A 19,905-nucleotide genomic window follows, 5' to 3' on the forward strand; every position below is an offset into this window, starting at 1 on the left:
TCCTGTTAACAATTCTTTAAAGAAATGCCTCAGGATCTTGATCTCACTTCTTTACAATTTTAATGGAAAGCTCAGCTCTTGACTGTAGCTGATCTGGCACAACGGTTTTGGCACCCATCAAGTGGAAAGTTTGCCCAACTTTAATTTTTTAGTTAGAATTTTGTAAGCTGAAACAATTGAGGTGTCTACGGTGCTGGCTATTGTTTTTGCTGTTAATCATTGTTCTTCAACTGGGGCCAAACAAGATGGATTTTTTTCCTTACAAATTGATGTCAGTTGTCTGCTTCTGTGGGCTCCATCTTTAACCTTGTCTTGTCCCTTCTTAAAATAAGTTATATATTTGTAAACTGCTAATTTCTCTGGGCATTGTCCCCATAAATTTTTCATAAAGCATCAATGAGTCACCATTCTTCCACCCAAGCTTCACCATATATTTGGTATTTGTTTTTAATTTTAGCACAATTTATGTTGCTCTGATGGGGCTCTTTTAATTGACATCTTAAACTTCTTAGTTCCTCAAACTAGATCCTGTTAAGACATGTTATAAAAAGTTAGTATGAGCTTATTTTGGTATGAAAAAAATTTAAAATTCACGCACAGATTTTTCGTAATAGTCATTTTCTTTGAAATTTTGTAAGACCCCTCATTGATCTAAATGCAAAAGATAAAATTATATAACTTTTAAAAGAAAACTTAAAAGAAAAATTTTGTGCCCTTGGGCTTAGTAAGAATTTCTTAGCTTAGAATTCAAAAGGTGCAAATCATAAAAGAGAAATTGATAAATTGTACTTTAAAATAATATAGAATGTTGGCCTGTTGAAAGACATTGTTGAAAAAAAGTGTTAAGCCCAAAAGTGAGAGAAAATATTTGCAAACAGATATCTGACAAACGACTTTATCAGAAAGTATATAAAGAACTCTAACAATTTAATAATAAGAAAACATACAATCTAATTTTAAAAATGGACAAAAGATTTCAACAGACACCCCTTTCACCAAAGGAGACAAATGGATAGCGAATAAGTACATGAAAAGACGTTCAACATCATTTGTTTTTAGAGAAATATAAATTAAAACCATGTGGATGTACAAGCCAATAGAATGGCTCAACTTGAAAAAACTGACAATACCAAATGTTGACAAGGATGAGAAACTACTGGAACTCATATATAACTCTTGGAAATGCAAAATGGTACAGACACTTTGAAAACTGGCAGTTTCTTATGAAGAAAGGCATAGTACCAATCAATCTGAAGCCAAGAAAAATGAAAACATTTGACCACGTAAAACCTCTACTGGAAAGTTTATAATAGCTTTATTCATAATAGCCCAAAATTAAAAACAGCTCAAATGTCCATCTACTACTGGCTAATGGACAAACAGATGGTGGTACACCAATGTAATAAAATATGGTTCAAAAAATCATAGACTACTAACATATGCATAAATATGGATAAATTCCAAAATAAAAAACTTTATACAAAGAGTACATATCACATAATTGCATGTAGATGACATTATGGAAAAGACCAAACTGTTGGAACAGACATCAGAACTGTGGTTGCTATGAGCCAAGGGGCAGGGAAGTGAATTCATCACAAAATGGAGGAGAAGATTTTTTGGAGTGATAGAAATATTCTATATTTTTACTGTGGTAGTAGTCTTTATATGACTATATATGCTTGTCAACACTCATCAAATTAAAATCGAGCACAAATTTAAATTTTATTATATAAATTATAACATAATAAATCTGGCCAAGAAAAAAGAAAACATGTGGTCATCCCTACTTGTAGATCAGATCTTTATTCCTTAAAATTTGAATATTTCAAAGAAAGGACTAATACATCTTATGAAAGTAACAATCAGAACACAGCAAAATACAGTGGTTAAAAGCAAACGTTCATTCTGCTTCTCTGCCTCCTGGAGCACAGATAGCCTTTCTTCAAGGTTCTGAGGAAGCTTATGCTCCTAAAGCCAGTAATTCCATATCATTTGACAACGGAGGACTTACAAGGTCCTGGTGCCCATTTAGCTGTCTCATTAGTCAAATTTTGCACAGCTTCAAGGGTTGTAGGAAAGGTTTATTAAGGTCAAGAATACTTTCTGTTCAGCTTTTGATCCTATTGTTGGATAAAAGCTGCAAAAGGGGCCGGGCGCGGTGGCTCATGCCTGTAATCCCAGCACTTTGGGAGGCCGAAGCAGGCGAATCACAAGGTCAGGAGATCGAGACCATCCTGGCTAACACGAGGAAACCCGGTCTCTACTGAAAATACAAAAAATTAGCTGGGCGCGGTGGCTGGCGCCTGTAGTCCCAGCTACTCCGGAGGCTGGGGCACGAGAATGGCGTGAACCTGGAAGGCGGAGCTTGCCGTGAGCAGAGATAGCCACTGCATTCCGGCCTGGGCGAAAGAGCCAGACTCTGTCTCAAAAAAAAAAAAAAAAAAAAATTTGCAAAAGGTTCCCCCATCCCTGAATAGGGCAAACATTTCTATCCCCGCTACTCCACTGAGAACACAGAAAAATCGTATTTCTGAATTTCAGTGACAAAAGTCCTGGAGAAGCTGGACTTGATTTAATATTTGTTAACTATTAAATATTTTTAATATTTAACATATTTAATATTTTTAATATTTAACAAATATTAAATCAAGTATGAAGCAGTGCTCAAATGTACCTACTGACATTCCAGTTTGGTTCATCTTTTAACAAATATTAAATCAAAAATCAAAGATGATCTCCCAGGTTAGTGGGACCTCAACTTCTGCCTGCTATTTTTTCTATGCTACGGGCCATGCCCACAGATGAATAATAATGTGGTAATTTGAAGTTTTAAAGTCAAATGGCACTTATAAGGCTTCATATAGTTATGGAATTCTGAACATTTTTGATAAAAGAAAGAAAAAAGTTTAAAGTGAATCGGAATAAAATAAAATGTGATTGATTTGAGATATGAAACCTTCTGAATGGTAAAGATTGCACACTATTGATGTATTGCAGTGATGGCAGTGGAGAGAAACTACAGGTTTCTTGATCTTATGGAAGAGTTTGTGCCTAAAATTTAGAGGGAAATCTCTTTGTCGTAAATTTTTAACTTGGGAAAATTACATACTGTAGTAATTCAGAGTTTGCGTTTTAGAGAATGGCAGACCTTGTTTGAAATCTTAATTCTGCCACTTGCCAGGTAAGTGACCTCAAACAAGTCATATAAGCTCTCCAAATCTCTATCAAATCATCTGAAAATGAGGAAGATGAACATTATCTAACAAGGTAAGCTGAAGAAAGCATAAGAAAATATATGCAAAGCACCTAACATGGTGTTGGTCATAGCAATGCTTAAGAAATAGAATTCAAATTGTTCTCATTATCATTATCATCATTAAATTTTACCTGCAAAACAGGAAGGATGCAGACACCCAGTTTTCAGACATACACCTGGTAGCACTGAATATTTTTGTTTTTTAATGAGTATGCATAAGTATGTTTGTGGATGTTTGCATTTCTAGGTAAATGCTCATCTACATCACCTAGGATCTACTAAATTAAAAATAAAAACTATTTCTAAGAACAAACAAACATTTGAATATTGAGATTACAGAAAATGAAATGCCTGGACTATAAATACTTTATTCATGGTATATTAAAATCAATATAAATGAGCATAAATGAGTTATTTGTCACACCAATAAATTAAAGAAACACAAAATACAAATATGAACTGTTAAAATATTACCAGCAATACTGAATTACAAGAAAATACATTTTCTCTTTATTTCTCACAGTCCTCCATATAGTCAAACTATTAACCCACAAACTGGTTTTCAAAAAAGAGATCACTATATATTATCAGTAGAAATTAGAGAAAGTCTCTAAAGTGTCACACAGCAGGCGGGCTGAGTCCGAAAAAGAAGTCAAAAGCAAAGGGAGATAAGGGTGGGGCAGTTTTATAGGATTTGGGTAGGTAGTGGAAAATTATAGTCAAAGGGGGTTTTTCTCTTGCAGGCAGGGGCGGGGGTTACAAGGTGCTAGGTGGGGAGCTTCTGATACTCATTGTCCAGGAGAAGGAATGTCACAGGGTCAGTTGATCAGTTAGGGTGGGGCAGGAACAAATCACAATGGTGGAATGTCATCAGTCGAGGCAGGAACTGGCTATTTTCACTTCTCCTGTGGTTGCTCAGTTGCTCCAGGCCATCTGAATGTATACATGCAGCCTTGGGCTCAGAGGCCTGACATAAAGGAACATTTTTTAATTTGTATTTTTATTTTTTTTGCCTTTCACAAAATTTAAATTGTGAGTATTTAAATTTGTGTTCCCATTTGAGATTATGCTTTGAAAATTATTGGGTTTCCATAATAGGTATAGGAGGAAACTTTTCAATTAAAAACTATATTGTAGAATGAAAACATAAGTGAAGCATCTAATTAGATGTCTCCCTAACCCACCACCATTAAACTCCACATATATTCAAAAGGAAATTTTTATATCATCACTAGATGTTTGATGCCAAAACATCAAACATTTTCTCCACATATAACAGAGAGCTATTAGAGTGGTAACTTTAACCAGGGTCTCATTTACACCTCCAACTTGCCAGGAATTAGTAGAGGAGATTCTTGGAGAATCTCCATACAGTGTTTAGTCTTGAGAGGCAAGAGTTAAAGGAGAGGGCAGATGGAAAGAAGAGCACTTGAAATCCCCGACAGCACTGCTGTGCTGTCACTCAGGTGAGTAGCTCCTTTGGGGCAGCTCATGTGCATGGTTGGAACTGCAACCTCAGTCACTGGAAGCAGTCCTAAGCTGGGCATTTCTCTCATGTTGTGGCAGCAGTTGACCAGAAGGGATGCCATCATCCTAGTCAAACAAAAGAGTTAACTGCAGAAGTCAGCAGGCTCAGAGGCTTTTGAACAAGAAAAACCAGAGGGGAGGAGCTGCCCACATAGCCTGGCCCTTCAGTATACCATTTCTGGATCTCAGAATTATCTGTGTAAATTTGCATCAACCTGCTGTTGAGCTTACTGCCTGATCGAAGTATACTATCAGAAACTAAGCAGTGCTGAGAAAAAAAGAAAGAGAAAAGGAAATGAATACACCCAATTTGTGGGCAAACACTTAGCTGATCCGGATGGATATCCCCTCACTACAGTAATCATGTAGACAAAAACTGGCTTAATAAATATATATATATATAATTAATATATATAATTATATATGTATGTATCTCTATGTCTGTATCATATCTATATTTATGTGTATATTTTCATATAGATATTTATCTAACTATACCTATATACCTAATTATAAAAATTGTGAGCCTTATTCAGTTTTGTGTGCTTAATGAGATTTCTGAAACTGAATTTTATTGGAAAAGGATATGAAACACAATTTTAAGATTACTGATAATAGATACATAGACAAACACATATCAGCATCAGACAAGATGCTCCTGGTTGGCATCCCAGTGATACATATCCTTCCAGAAGGCAAGCCGCCAGTTCATACAAAGTAAGTAGTGCTGTGTGTGTTTATGTGTTTGTGTGTGTGTATACATATAGAGACCACAATTATTTATTCTCCAAATCAGTAATTTACAATTACCTGCAAATTGTGTTAGCATACCTTGACACTGTTTTCTTCTTGAATTGTTCCCTGTTGTAGTTCAGAATTTTTTTAGGGCAAGAAATTGTTTCACAGTATGGTCTCTTGCATTTAGAATTATTCTTGTAGAGATACAAGATAGCATTGCCGTTACAGCTGGCTTTAGTACATTGTTTAGTTTCTATTTGAAAAACAGTAAAGGGCAAGTGGCCAAACATGTTAGCCCCTCTCCACTGCTGTGTCCACCACATATGGATTTTCCAAAAGCAAAATGTAAATATGATCAATCCTTTAAAGCAGGGCTGGCAAAACTTTTTTCCTGTGAAGGGCCAGATAGTAAATGCTTTAGGCTCTGTATGCCATATGGTTTCTGTCACAACTATCATCTCTGCCACCATAGGGCAAACACTGCCACAGACAGCTTGAGTAAGCAAGAATAAGCATGAATTAGCATGACTGTGTGACAAAATCAGGCGGCAGTCCAGATTCATCTCTTGGGCTGTAATTTACCGACCCTGAGTTAAGAAAATGTATAGTCCTCATGGTCCAATTTAATTTCAAATGAGGACATAAGCATATCTGGTATATAATTTCCTGTGCTTTTCTTTATGTTGCATGCTTCAGGATCAAATGAAGTAAACCAATTTAATTCAAAGAAAACTAATAATACAGAAATCTATTGTGTCTCTCCTCCTTGCCAGTCTGGTCAACAGAGCCCAAATTCTTTTACCCAAAAGGCATTTGCTGTATGACTCAAACCACCTATCCAGCTATCTATGCACTAGCTTGGTCTCTTGACCTGGCCCAGTGTTTTTGAAGGTATATTCCATAGAAGGAATTCCTGAAAGACATTCAAAACAAAGGTACCCTCTGGTTAAAAAATCAATTAAAAGTGCAAGCTATAGGTGTCTCTTGGATGTGCATTTTATTTGTCATATTAAAGGAAGTGAGAAATTCTGCAGTAAGTAAACCTATTCAATGTATTATATGGCACTTTTTGTGTCATATAATAGATGCTCAAGAAATGCTATCTGATATCCTGGAAATAAAAGTGAAAAAAATGTAGACAAAGCAAAAAAAAATCAATGTGGAAATCAAGCTTGAAATATTCTCCCAAGAGTATAATAGGGGAGGAAATGAAAAGCGTCTGGTTAGTACCATTAGCCTCTTTCAAAGTAAATGCATGTGAATCATCTTTAACTCTGTCATGCAATTTTCTTCTTCACACATTGCCCTCATTTTTATCTAAGGAGACTAGCACTTAAAGATAAGTTAATCAGGAGTTCAAGTGTCAAGTGTCAGAAGAATCTTTTTGAAAAACGCAGAGTTTTTACAACTTATAAGCAGTTTCCAAGGTTTGAAACATGACTGGCCTAGCACCTGGATGAAACTCCCTCAGAGGCACGTACTATTCAGGCCACGGGTGAATGCTTCCAGAGAGGTGAAAGTCCCCACAGTCTGCCTGTAAGTGGGAGCTAATGGGCTTAGGAAATCTGAAATTAGCTAAGCTGTAATTGTTCAGAACTTTATTATTCTTGTTTACCAGCCCTAGTTAAAAGTATATTGATTCAAATATTTTCTCCAGTTACCTCAGCCTCACCTTACTTTGTAATTCCTTTTTCTCACCCAACAATTTCACATTTCACTTTTAAACTACTATGTGACAAATACATTCTCTTGGGTTTTTTTTGTTTGTTTGTTTTGTTTTGTTTTGTTTTTGAGAAAGAGTCTTGCTCTGTCACCCAGGCAGGAGTGCAGTGGCACAATCATAGCTCACTACAACCTCCTCCTCCAAAGCTCAAGCTTTGCCAAGTATCTGGAACTATAGGTGCATGCCACCACACCTGGCTAATTTTTTTATTTTTGGTAGAGACAAAGTTTGTCAGTGTTACCCAGGCTGGTCTAGAATTCCTGGGCTCAAGAGATTCTCCTACATCAGCCTCCCAAAGTGCCAGGAATACAGGCATGAGCCACTGTGCCAGGCCATTTTCTTATATTTTCAATCTCTTCATAGAATTTTTCCTCCAACTCCATGCTTTTAGAAAAGATCTTCCATGGCGTTGCTTTTCCTCTCCTGTTCTCTCAAGTAGATTATGTGCATATCACACACCAGAAATCACTCAGGGTAGAGAGGTGAGTTTGGTGTTATGCCATTTTCCTGGCCCTTTCTTTCTTCACACTACATTATACTCTCTATAGCTGGCAGTTCATGCCAGACTACTAGAGCAGCTGCAGCCTCTCTCTACTGTGGCCATCTATTCACCTCTAGTTCATGTCTCTTGATCTTTTCTCCCTTTGTCCCTGCCCCTCTAAGAGGCTGGAGTAGGTTTACTTCCAGCTTACTCTCACTGAATCATATAATTTTCCAAAACTAAATCAACATATGATTCTGGGTCTACTGATGTGTATTTTTTAGTAGAGTGTGGCTCCTTGAGAGTAATTATTATCTTTTTAATGTCATTATTGTGCCCTAATATTTGGCACTATGCCCCCAAATTTTGCTCTATTAAATATTTGTTGAAGAACAGAATGATTATAGGATGCTGCAGGACAAGAAGATCCCAGGCTTCCTCTCAAACACATCATTAGTGATGTTGATATTTTTCAGCATGATCTTCAGGTCTCCATTCTAATTGCCAGTAGCTGCTGTGTTTTCTGGGCTTTTGCTCATTTATATTTCTCAGAGAGCTCATTATAATCATTCTTTTTTTTCACTAATTCTCTGGCTCCTGGTTCAAGCTCTATGCTTTATCTAAGGTGAATTATCAGTAATCAGAAGGTAGGGTAAAGAAGAATATTTAGGTGGATAACTATCCATTTCCATTCGGCTTAGACAGGATACGGAACCAAGTAATCTAGAAATTTTTGCTGCCTCTCATTACTATGGAGAAACCTTCAAATTTGCTGCCTACTAACCCCACTTACTTAGAATCATATCATCACATTCCAACCTCAATACCTGGGCTCTGATACCATCAGTACACTAGGTCACTTCACCTTGAATGTATGGGGTGTTTGAGTTTCTGTTTTGGTGCCAGATGAATAATTGATGAATGGTCCCATATTAAGAACTTTGGTTCATAAAGACTGTTTGGTATCTTCCTCAACCTACTACTGCTGGATAGTCCTCCTAAATCTACATAAGTTCTAGGATCACCCAGGCTACTTTCTAGAAACTTCAAACTGTAATGCTATTTTAATTTGCCACTGCTCTGACCCCCACATCTGCCTCTTCAATGCTGAGTAATCTTTCTGTAAAGTTACCTAGAGTCCCTACCAAAGCTTACTGTTGATCAAGTCAGCCCATTGAAACAGCATTTCTTCCTAAAGGACCAGAGATTTCAAACTATTTTCCTTTTACTTGAATCTTACCTTGATTCTAATGACCCTGGATTTGGCTGAATTTCAGTTAAAATTCTACAGTTGAAAATTCACTCATTTATAATTTTTCCTAAGCTGCTGTAAGTCAATTTAAATTAATCAAATTAAATCAATTCAAACACTCTTAAACTAAAGCTGTTCAAATAACGAATAATTATAAAATGGCACAAAAAGCCTAAATTACCCTATAGTCCTATCTCCCCAAATGAAATTTATGTACTGGGAGCACTTACCCTCTCTAAATATATGGCAATATATGTTTCAATTCCCTTGGCCCATCCTTGACCACACTGGGTCTATCCAGTCATTTTTCCTAGAGAACAATAAGGAAGAAAGTAATGTCTCAAGTTTTTTTTCAAATGAGAAGTTTTCACACACACACCCATTCTTACAGATTTGCTCAGCAAATTGTTTGCTACCCACCCATTCCTAATTTAATATTTGTCATCATTTGATTGAAATATTCTGTTTACAATGCCATCTGCATATGGTACTTTTTTGCTCTTTACACAGTGTTTGTTGTGCATAATGTTGAAGCATATATTTTTCTATCCATATCACATGAGAAAACAATGGATATACTGAGAAACCGTACTTGCTAATGAAATTGTCCCTTTGCACCCCCTGAGCTACAGATCAGATTTTCCCCCAATCTGTTTATGAATCATTTGTCTCTAACTTATTACATTCAGATGGACTCTCCTCTGGAATTCAATGAACTCAGTCACACATTCACACTCCGTGCTACCCCAGACATACCTGTTGTTCGATAAAATTCCCCCTGAAAAATTTGTTCTCTTCTTCCCGAACAGCCAACACACTTACATTCCAGAACTGGCTAGGATATAAATATGCACCACTTATATTCTTAAAGAGTACCACTTGTGAAATAAGGGCTTTAAATCATTGTCAAGAGGAAGAACCTTCTATTTTAAAGCCAAACATTTAACTGCTTACTGTATATAAGCATTCTACGTAGCTTACATCATGGCAAAACCTTTTATAGTAGTGTGTAGAGGTTGGTGTATTTCAAAATCTATTCAATAGAAATGTTTCTGGACAAGTCATAAGAGAGACAGAACTAAACAAAACAAAAAATCTGATAGGAAGACCTTGGACATATATGGAATGTGGTAAATCTTATACATTGCATCCCAACACAGGGGCAAGGTCAGTGTTTTATATATATAAAGCCACATTCATTTGAAATTAGGTCTGGTTTTGAATTGTAGCTCTAGCTAATTAATGATGTGACTTTGGGAAGATAATTTAACTGCTTTGACCTGTAAAAGAAGGAGAGATAAATCCGCAAAAAGTGTGTAACAGAGTTGGTTCAGCTATCAAAAAAAAAAAAATTCTGTGAACAAATCTAGCTGAGTAGTTAGCACATATCAGATGATCAATCACCATGGGCTTTTCATAGGACATTAACTGCAAGAAGAAAATCCTTGAATATATTTCTTAGAAGGCATCCTTATTTGGGAGAGAGTCATTAAAATGGATAAAAGAAGTATATGAGAAACATAAGCAGAGAAACATGAATTTATGAAAATAATGCCTATATATATTTTTCTTAAGCCAGTGTAAACATACATTTCCAGTTCTTCCTACAAAATAGTCATCAGCTCAGAAACCATGGGATAGTAGATACAGAAAAACACATGGAACAAGGAAGCTTGACTATGTCCTAGATGTAATCTGAACCTCCATTTCCTTATCTGTAACGTATGTAACTCACTGTTGTCTTGACTAGGAGTTAAAGGTACCGAATAGTAGGTGATAATAGTTGCAAACCATCAAGTTCTGAACTATGGAAGTTATCACTTAGTCAATCTATCAACAAGCATTTAGCAAGTGCCTCTTTAGAATTTAATTTAATTCTAGGCTTAGTTCTGTTGAGGATTTAGGTGAAAATGCCACCAAGGTAAAGATTCTGTAATTTTAGCATATGTTTTCCATTGGAATATATGATTAGTCAAAAGTTATGTAAAATGTAGCGCATTTATTAGTCTAGCTAGAACCAGGCCAAACAGCTGACACGTAAGAAGAGGAGTAGTCACTCAAGGCTGAAGTATGTCGATGTATCCCCACCCCTGTCAGATGCTTCAATATGAACTGCTCATTGTGGGTTACAAATAAAATATTTTTTCATATCAATTTTTCAATGAAGAATTCACACTTTGGCACCTCAATTTTGTGTCTAATCTACACCTCATCCACACTGATCATAATTTTGTATAAACAGCTTCAACTCAAAATACTTTAACGTTTTTTCTTTTTCCAAATAAAATGAATGCTATTCAGAAGTTCCACACTATCACCTCTATAAAGGGCTAGTGACATTTCTTTCCTATTAAAGTCAGCTATTTGCTGTTGATTTGAGTGACAGCAAAAGAACATCAAGGAACGAGGTAATTTTGGTCACATTTGCCTCCTTTATAGATCCTAAAGGCAACTTTACAAACCTAAGCTAAACATTTGTTTCAATGCTTTGTAAAAGACCTTACACACCTTCTTCTAATGGCATCAGGCCCTTGAGAGAGTTTTTAATCATGTCCTTGAATTCCTACATAAAACTTGACAGCAACTTCTAAGGAAACCAAAAACACACAGACAATATTCAAAACAAAACTAGATATCAAGGTATCCCCATGCCCCGCAAAACACACCAATAGCCACAAAATAGACATTATAGCCACTCTTTATGTGGCAAGACAAAGGAAGCAATGACAGTGGCCTCTATTGGAACTGAGAACAGAAAAAAACTCCAAAGAAACAACGGATGTTCTCTGTGAAACTTAAAGGCGAACTGGAGAACAGCATCTGAAACTGGGAATAAGTTTTCCCTCCATAGAACCAGTGAGTGCGAGGGGCCCAAAGGAAGAAAAACTAAAGAATTGGAGCAGGCTATGCCCTAAGAACTCCCCAGAGAGACTCTCCAGCCCTCCCTTTTAGGACAGCTCCCTCACTGAGCAGAAACTTTTGGGAGCTGAATCAAAAGAGAGCAGGAGAGGACAAGAGAAAGGAAAACATGAGGTCTACACAAAAGTGGGAAAAGGAAACACAAGGACAGGGAATTCTCTCCTTCCAAATTCCCACAGTTCAGAAAACAATTGAAGTAGCTTTAGAGGAACTTGCAGGTGCAAATCTGGAGGTTTAACAAGAAGAACAAAGCTACCCCAAGGAGGTAGTTCAAAGTTGGCGTTCAATTTACAGAGAGTCCTGAGTAACAGTCATGCACATGATAAAGACTGTAAATGAAAGAAAGGCAGGGGAAAGAGGAAACAGGAGAAAAAAAGAAGGAGGAGATTTTTATTTTCTATCTTCTCAAATGAGATCCCAGCAAACTAAATTCCCTTAAATGTGCACTCTTAAACATGAAAGCCACTCAACATCCACACAGAGAAGTACATATTTGCTCAGCAAATTGTTTGCCACCCACCCATCCCTAATTTAATTTTCTTTCTAGTGTTGATCTTATTAGCTCCTTGAAAGTGCACATGAGAACATGACACTTTTTCATTAAATTGAGCTTCATAGCACTTAATAAAAATAACTTCTGGCAGAAAATGAAATGGCAAACTCTATGTGCTAAATGTCACTTAAATAAATCAAAAAGAGTACATGCATACTCAAAGATGATGTTTTTGCACAAGTAAAGGCTCATCATTTTATTTTCTACATTTTATATTTTCTTCTGCAAAACCTAAGTAAATCTAAGCAAGTTTTCTTTAGTGGAAGACATAGCTGACCTTCAACAGCTAAGGCAGCAGTGAGAAGAGACAGAGAAAAATCTTACATACCAGTTCATGCTACGAAGGTTTAATGCAGATTACTGTGGTGTACAGATTACTTTAAGGCTAAATCCCTTGAGATGGGCAAAGATTGCATACCTGCTATTTTCTTAACCTTTTACTTGTGGAAGCTTTTGAGAACTAAGGATGGAGTGCTTGGTGGGCAGCAATTCAGAGCACTGAGATAAAGATATAAAGAAGGGAGATTTTCATTAGTGGTCTGGAAAGACACCGGTCAGCCTACTTGGTTCAAATTATTTTTTAGGTGAGAAAACTAGGCCTAGAGAAATTAACATACAGAGGCTTACATGGTAAATGGCAAGTTCCTCTGATTGTTTTATGGTGGTGTAGATGCGTATTTATAAACACAGAAATAATTCCAACAAGAGATTAAGGGGTATGTTCATGATAATTCTGGAAAGAGATACATCAAAATGTTTTCCTGAGCCCCTTTGTAGTTTTTAGGTAAATATTTTATCATTTATTGTTCGATTTTGTTTGTTGTTATTTTCTGAGGGTTGAAACAAATATGCATTACTTAAGTAATGAAAGAAGAAAAAACATATTTGGATATGGTATTCTTCATCACTTATGAAATTAGTGAAGTTGGAAATAAGTTTAGACTGGCCAACCTGATGAGGCTGCAGTATAAAATATCTGAGAAGCAATTTGTACAGTGGGCATTTCATAAGGCTTTTGCTTAGAGCTGGAATGTTCCACAGGGAGAAGACGAGGTATTAGTGCTTTGTACTAAAAGCATGGTCCCTGTAGTAGATGCGGGGCATTTACCTAGGAGTTTGACTAGAAATGCAGAAGATCTGAAGTCAGCCCTACCCAATCAGAAACTTCATTTTAGCAAACTCTCTAGATAATTCCTAAGCACAGTACAGCGCCAGAATCACTATTCTAGACTACAGTATAAACCTTTGAAACAGGAGGAGTTCCCTTATCCCCCTCACAGAGCGTGCGACAGGGGAATGTCTCACTTCTTTGTAGCATGCAGATGGGCAGCTCATGGGGAGCGTCTTTGGGCTCCGACTCCACAGCAGCGTCTGGGATTGAGTGTTTACAGCTCCCAAAGCCGCAGTGGGCATGTGTTTCAGTGTGCTCTTTCAGCTTTGCTATCTGCAGGCGGCTTGTGTTAATCAGCTCAATTAGATCCTCTCTGCCTTATCGCAAGGACAGAGGGCTTTCTGTATCCCAGGGTTCCTGCCCTAGTGTACCAGAAAAATTGGATCACACGTGGACTTGGAGGATGGGTGCAAGGTTTTATTGAGTGGTGGAAGCAGCTCTCGGTGAGATGGGTGGGGAGGCCGGCAGGGGGATGGAATGGAAAGATGGTCTTCCCCTGGAGTTGGGCCGCCCAGCCGCCAGACTCTCCTCTGACTGCCCCCGACAGAATTCCACATCCTCCCGCTGCCAATGGCCTGCAGGTGTCTGCTGGTGTCTGTGATTTTCTGCTCCTCTGGGCCTCTCGAGGTCCAGCTACTTGTATGTGTTCCTGATAGGGTCTCTCGGGTTTATATGGGCACAGGATGGGGGCATGGTGAGCCAGAGTGGTCTTGGAAAATGCAACATTTGGGGATGAAAACAGGAGTGCCTGTCCTTGCTTAGGTTCATGGGTACAGGCCTGAGGGTGGAGCCTTGGCCAGGGACCCCGCCCTTCTCTACCCAGCACTTCCCTGCCCCCCTCCCGTATCACCTTCACTGCATCTAATCACTGACTGAGTTTGGGGAGGAGGCATACAGAGCAGAGGCATAGAAAAAAGCTGTGTGATACAGAACTGGGGAAGAATAAATGCAGTCATAGGTGATATGGGTTAGATTTCCATCCTAGCTCAATCTATATGACTCCTTTAACCGTTTCTTTATTTGTAAAAGAGACTAACAACTTCTTCATTTTATGAATATTTTGAGCATTAAATGAAGTAATGTATACTGAACATACAGCAATATACATGACGTGAAACATAAGGTTTCATTCAAGCCATTTTCATTTTTCTTACTGTGAAAGTTATAGGGTCACGTTTGGTGGTTTTATAGTCCTGCTGCAAGTAGAGGATATTAAAATACAACTAAGAAGACATATTATGTGGCTTCAGGCTGCAGCTCCAAATTTATTAAGTGTCTGTGATAGTCTGATACAAAGTCTTGTAGAACTCAGACCTTGACAAGAAGGGCTTGGACACTTTCCCTTCCTAAAAAAAAGGACGTAATGATGAGGTTTAATTGCAATACAATTAGAGCTTTTGATAGCAAATTAATTTTCATTGATAGCGTTGGTCTTGGCAGAGAGTGTAGAATTTATGAATTAAAGCCCCATGAGCATATATACAGTCTCTTATAGCTTTTCATGCAAATTGAAATTCGTGCTTCATTTTCCATTTCTGGAACCAAAGATTAAGGATAATAAAGCTTTTTAACTTAGCTAAATTAGTTAAAGACATTTTATTGTATCAAACCATATTTTATCGAAGGCCACACTTGACAAATTCTCTCCACTTTAAATAATTACTCACAATAAATTTATAAAATTTGTTTGTGTAGAAAGATAATCTGGAGGTATGGTTCTCTTACAGTTTTAATAAATTATTGTGCCTATATCTTACCTGGTACCATTAATGTATTTACTAATCCCACATGGTTTAACTAGCATGAATACTGAAACAAAATCTTATTTTTAATGGTTAATAAAAATATTTTGTATTTATGCCAATGAAAGCAAGTATTTTGGACTATAACACTTGTTGCAGAAAAAAAAGAAGCAACGCATTTTTGAGCCAATAGAATCAGTGCATGTCCAAAATTCAGATCATTTAATTAAGACATTAATATCGTCAGAATAAATATGATTATACATAAAGCCAATAATTAAAATGATAAATATGGACAGCAATAATTCAGTATAATATTGAGATGTAAATTCCTCTCCAGTAGAATAGATATTTGTACTGAGGTTCCCAGTGGGACACTATTTGATAACAAGTATGAAGACTTTGAGATTTTTTTTTCTCCTTATAGAATGATAAAATTTTATTTTTTCATTTGATTTCATCTTTCTCATCTATTTTTCTCTTCTATATTTAAATACCTAACACAGTCCACACAGCTCAAAATCCAAAATGTGCAAATGTATACAGTGAATGATTTTGTTCCTACCCTGGCAACACACTAACAAAGTTCTTCTTAAAAGTGTGATAAAAATAGTATTTGTGGAACTTTTTTGTGTGATGCAGTTCTAAGCATTTCAAATCAATTAACTCAGTTAATCCTCAGTACAACCCTTTAGGTAGCAACTGTAATCTCCCCATTTTACAGACGAGGAAACTGAGGATCTGTTGGGTTAAGTAATTTACTCCTGTCGTTACAACTATTAGTGACAGAGTTGAGATTGGAACTCAGGAAATCACAGAGCAATGTCTATGCTCATGACTACTTAGCTCCTAACTATTAACAGTTTCTTACCTTTCCTTTCAAATCAATATATGTAAAAGTTAAAAGGGGTACACTTTTATAAACATTATCATTTCCATGTAACTACATATCTTAAGGTATTCAAAAGCATTGTATAAAGTGCTTCTTTATTCTTTTATGATTCAAGTATTCATTTAAATACTGTTATTTTATTTATTGTTACTGTTAGAGGACTGTTGACTCAACCAGTCCTCTTTGGATAAAAATGAATGTGTCTTTGGCCTTTTCCTATTAAAAAAGATGCTGCAATGACTATCCCTATACATGTGCCATTTTGCACACATGCAAGTGTAATGGGAGGATAAAATTCCATTTGTAGAAAGGCTAAGTCAAGTGGTTTTAAGTTTCAATTTAAGGCTTATATATTAATGGACCTCATAGAAATTTTACCAATTTTTACCCTCCACCAACAATGTATTAAGGTTTCTGTTTTCTCATACACTAACCAGAATTGTTATAAAACTATTGGTTTCTTGCTGGGATTATAAGTGAAAAAATATATTTTCTAGTATTTTTAACTTTTAAACTTTAACTTTTCATTTGGAAAATATTTAAGATGTAAAAAGTGTTGCAAAACATTACTAGAAATTCTGGTATTCCCATCACCAATATTCCTCAAATATTAACATTTGTATAAACACAGCACATTTATCAAAATCAGAAAATTAACATTAATAAAAGACTATAACTTACATACCTTACCAAAATTTCACAAATTACTCTACAAATGTCCTTTACTGATCTAGGATTAAATTCAGGTTCATACATTCTACTTAGTTGACCTGATACCTTGGGGGGTTTTTTATTTAACTTTTATTTTTATTTATCTTTTATTTCAGGGGTACATGTGCAGATTTGTTATATAAGTAAACTTCTGTCATGAGGGTTTGCTGTACAGATTATTTCATCACCCAGGTATTAAGTCTAGCTCCCACTAGTTATTTTTCCTGATCCTTTCCCTCCTCCATACTGCACCTTCTAATAGTCCCCATTGTATGTTGTTTCCATCCATGTGTCCATGTGTTCTCACCATTTAGCTCCCACATAAGTGAGAACATGAGGTATTTGGTTTTCTGTTTCTGTGTTAGTTTGCTAAGGATAATGGACTGCAGCTCCATCTATGTTCTTGCGAAGTACATAATCTCATTCTTTTTATGGTTGCATAGTATTCCATGGTGTATATTTACATTGTTTTAAATCCAATCCACCATTGATGGGCATGTATGTTGATCCATATCTTTGCTATCATGAATAGTGCTGCAATGAACATACATGTGCATGTGTCTTTGTAATAGAACTATTTATATTCCTTTGGGTATGTGTCTAATAATGGGATTGCTAATTAGAATGGTTTTTCTGTTTTTAGGTCTTTGAAGAATGGCCACATGGTTTTTCACAATGGTTGAACTAATTCTCACTCCCACCAACAGTGTATAAGTATTCCTTTTTCTCTACAACCTCACCAGCATCTGTTATTTATTGACTTTTTAGTAGTAGCCATTCTTACTGGTGTGAGATCATATCTCACTGTGATTTTGATTTGCATTTCTCTAACGATCAGTGATGTTGAGCTTTTTTTTTTTTTTTTTTGAGACAGAATTTCACTCTGTTGTCCAGGCTGAAGTACAGTGGTGCGATCTTGGCTCACTGCAACTTCTGGGTTCAAGTGATTCTCCTCCCTCAGCCTCCTGAGTAGCTAGGATTACAGGCACCTGCCACTGTGCCTGGCTAATTTTTGTGTTTTAGTGAAGACGGGGTTTCACCATGTTGACCAGGCTGGTCTCGAACTCCTGACCTCAAGTAATCTGCGTGCCTTGCCTCTCAAAGTGCTAGGATTACAGATGTGAGCCACAGTGCACAGCCTTGAGCTTTTTTAAAATATGATTGATGGCCCCACATGTATGTCTTCTTTTTCTGTTCATGTCCTTTGCCCACTTTTTAATGGGGTTCTTTTTTGTTTCTTGTAAATTTAAGTTCCTTATAGAAGCCTGATATTAGACCTTTGTCAAATGCATAGTTTGCAAAAATTTTCTTCCATTCTGTAGGTTGTCTGTTCACTCTGTTGATAGTTTACTTTGCTGTGTAGAAGCTCTTTAGATTAATTAGATTCCATTTGTTAATTTTTGCGTTTGTTGCAATTGCTTTTGGTGTCTTCACCATGAAATCTTTTCCTGTTCCCATGTTCAGAATGGTATTGCTTAGGTTGTCTTCCAGAGTTTTTAGAGTTTGGGGTTTTACATTTAAGTCTTTAATTCATCTTGAGTTAATTTCTGTATATGGTGTAAGAAAGAAGTCCAGCTTCAAACTTCTGCACATGGTTAGCCAGTTATCCTAACACTATTTATTGAATAGGGAATCCTTTCTCCATTGGTTGTTTTAGTTGGGTTTGTTGAAGATCAGATAGTTGTAGATGTGTGGTCTTATTCCTGTGTTCTCTATTCTGTTCCATTGGTCTATGTGTGTGGTCTTGTACCAGTACCATGATGTTTTGGTTACCATAGCCCTGTAGTATAGTTTAAAATCAAGAAGTGTGATGCCTCCAGCTTTCTTCTTTTTGCTAAGGATTGCCTTGGCTATTTGCACTCTTTTTTGGTTCCATACGAATTTTTAAATAGTTTTTTCTAATTCTGTGAAGAATGTAGATGGTAGTTTAATAGGAATAGCGTTGAATCTATCAATTGCTTTGGGCAGTATGTCCATTTTAACAATATGGACTCTTCCTATCCATGAGATTGGAATGCTTTTCCATGTGTTAGTGTCATCTCTGATTTCTTTGAGCAGTATTTTGTAGTTCTCCTTGTAAAGATCTTTTAACTTCCCTGGTTAGCTATATTCCTAGGTATTTTGTACTTTTTGTGGCATTTGTGAATGGGATTGCACTTCTGATTTGGCTCTCAGTTGGACTGTTGTTGGTATATATAAATGTTAGTAATTTTTGCACATTGATTTTGTATCCTTGGACTTTGCTGAAGTTGAATATCAGCTTAAGGAGTTTTGGGGCTGAGACTATGGGGTTTTCTAGATATAGGATCATGTCATCCACAAACAGGAATAATTTGACTTCCTCTCTTCCTATTTGGATGCCTTTACTTCTTTCTCTTGCTTGATTGCCTTGGCCAGGACAATAGGAGTGGTAAGAGAGGGCATCCTTATCCTGTGCCAGTTTTCAAGGGAATGCTTCCGTCTTTTCCCTCAACCTCTTTTATTGCTTTGACATTTTTAGAAAGGACTGGCCAGGTATTCTCTATAATATTTTGGCTTTCCTAATATTTTTTCATGACTAAATTTCATGGTAAGAATACTACAGAAGTAACGATGTATTCTTCAGAGTATCACAGGCATATGATGTGGATTTGTTCCATTTCTGATGATGTCAAATTTAATTACTGGCTTCATCTGATACATGACAGTTTTTTCAACTGTATTGTGGTTTTTCCTTTGTAATTATTGAGTCTCTTCTGAAACATACTTCCAGGCTATGCAAATATTTTTCATCATCTATTCACCCACCAATTTTAGTATATATCAGTGAAGATAAGTGGTGATTTTCTATTTCCATCATTCCTTTGACCTTTGACATTGATTGGATAGAATTATCTTCTAAGGAAGAGTTTCTCCTCCCATCCTATTTACTTATTTATTGCTAACTGATTGATTGAC

Source organism: Pongo abelii, chromosome 8 (assembly GCF_028885655.2).
Source record: "Pongo abelii isolate AG06213 chromosome 8, NHGRI_mPonAbe1-v2.0_pri, whole genome shotgun sequence".
Taxonomy (NCBI): domain Eukaryota; kingdom Metazoa; phylum Chordata; class Mammalia; order Primates; family Hominidae; genus Pongo; species Pongo abelii.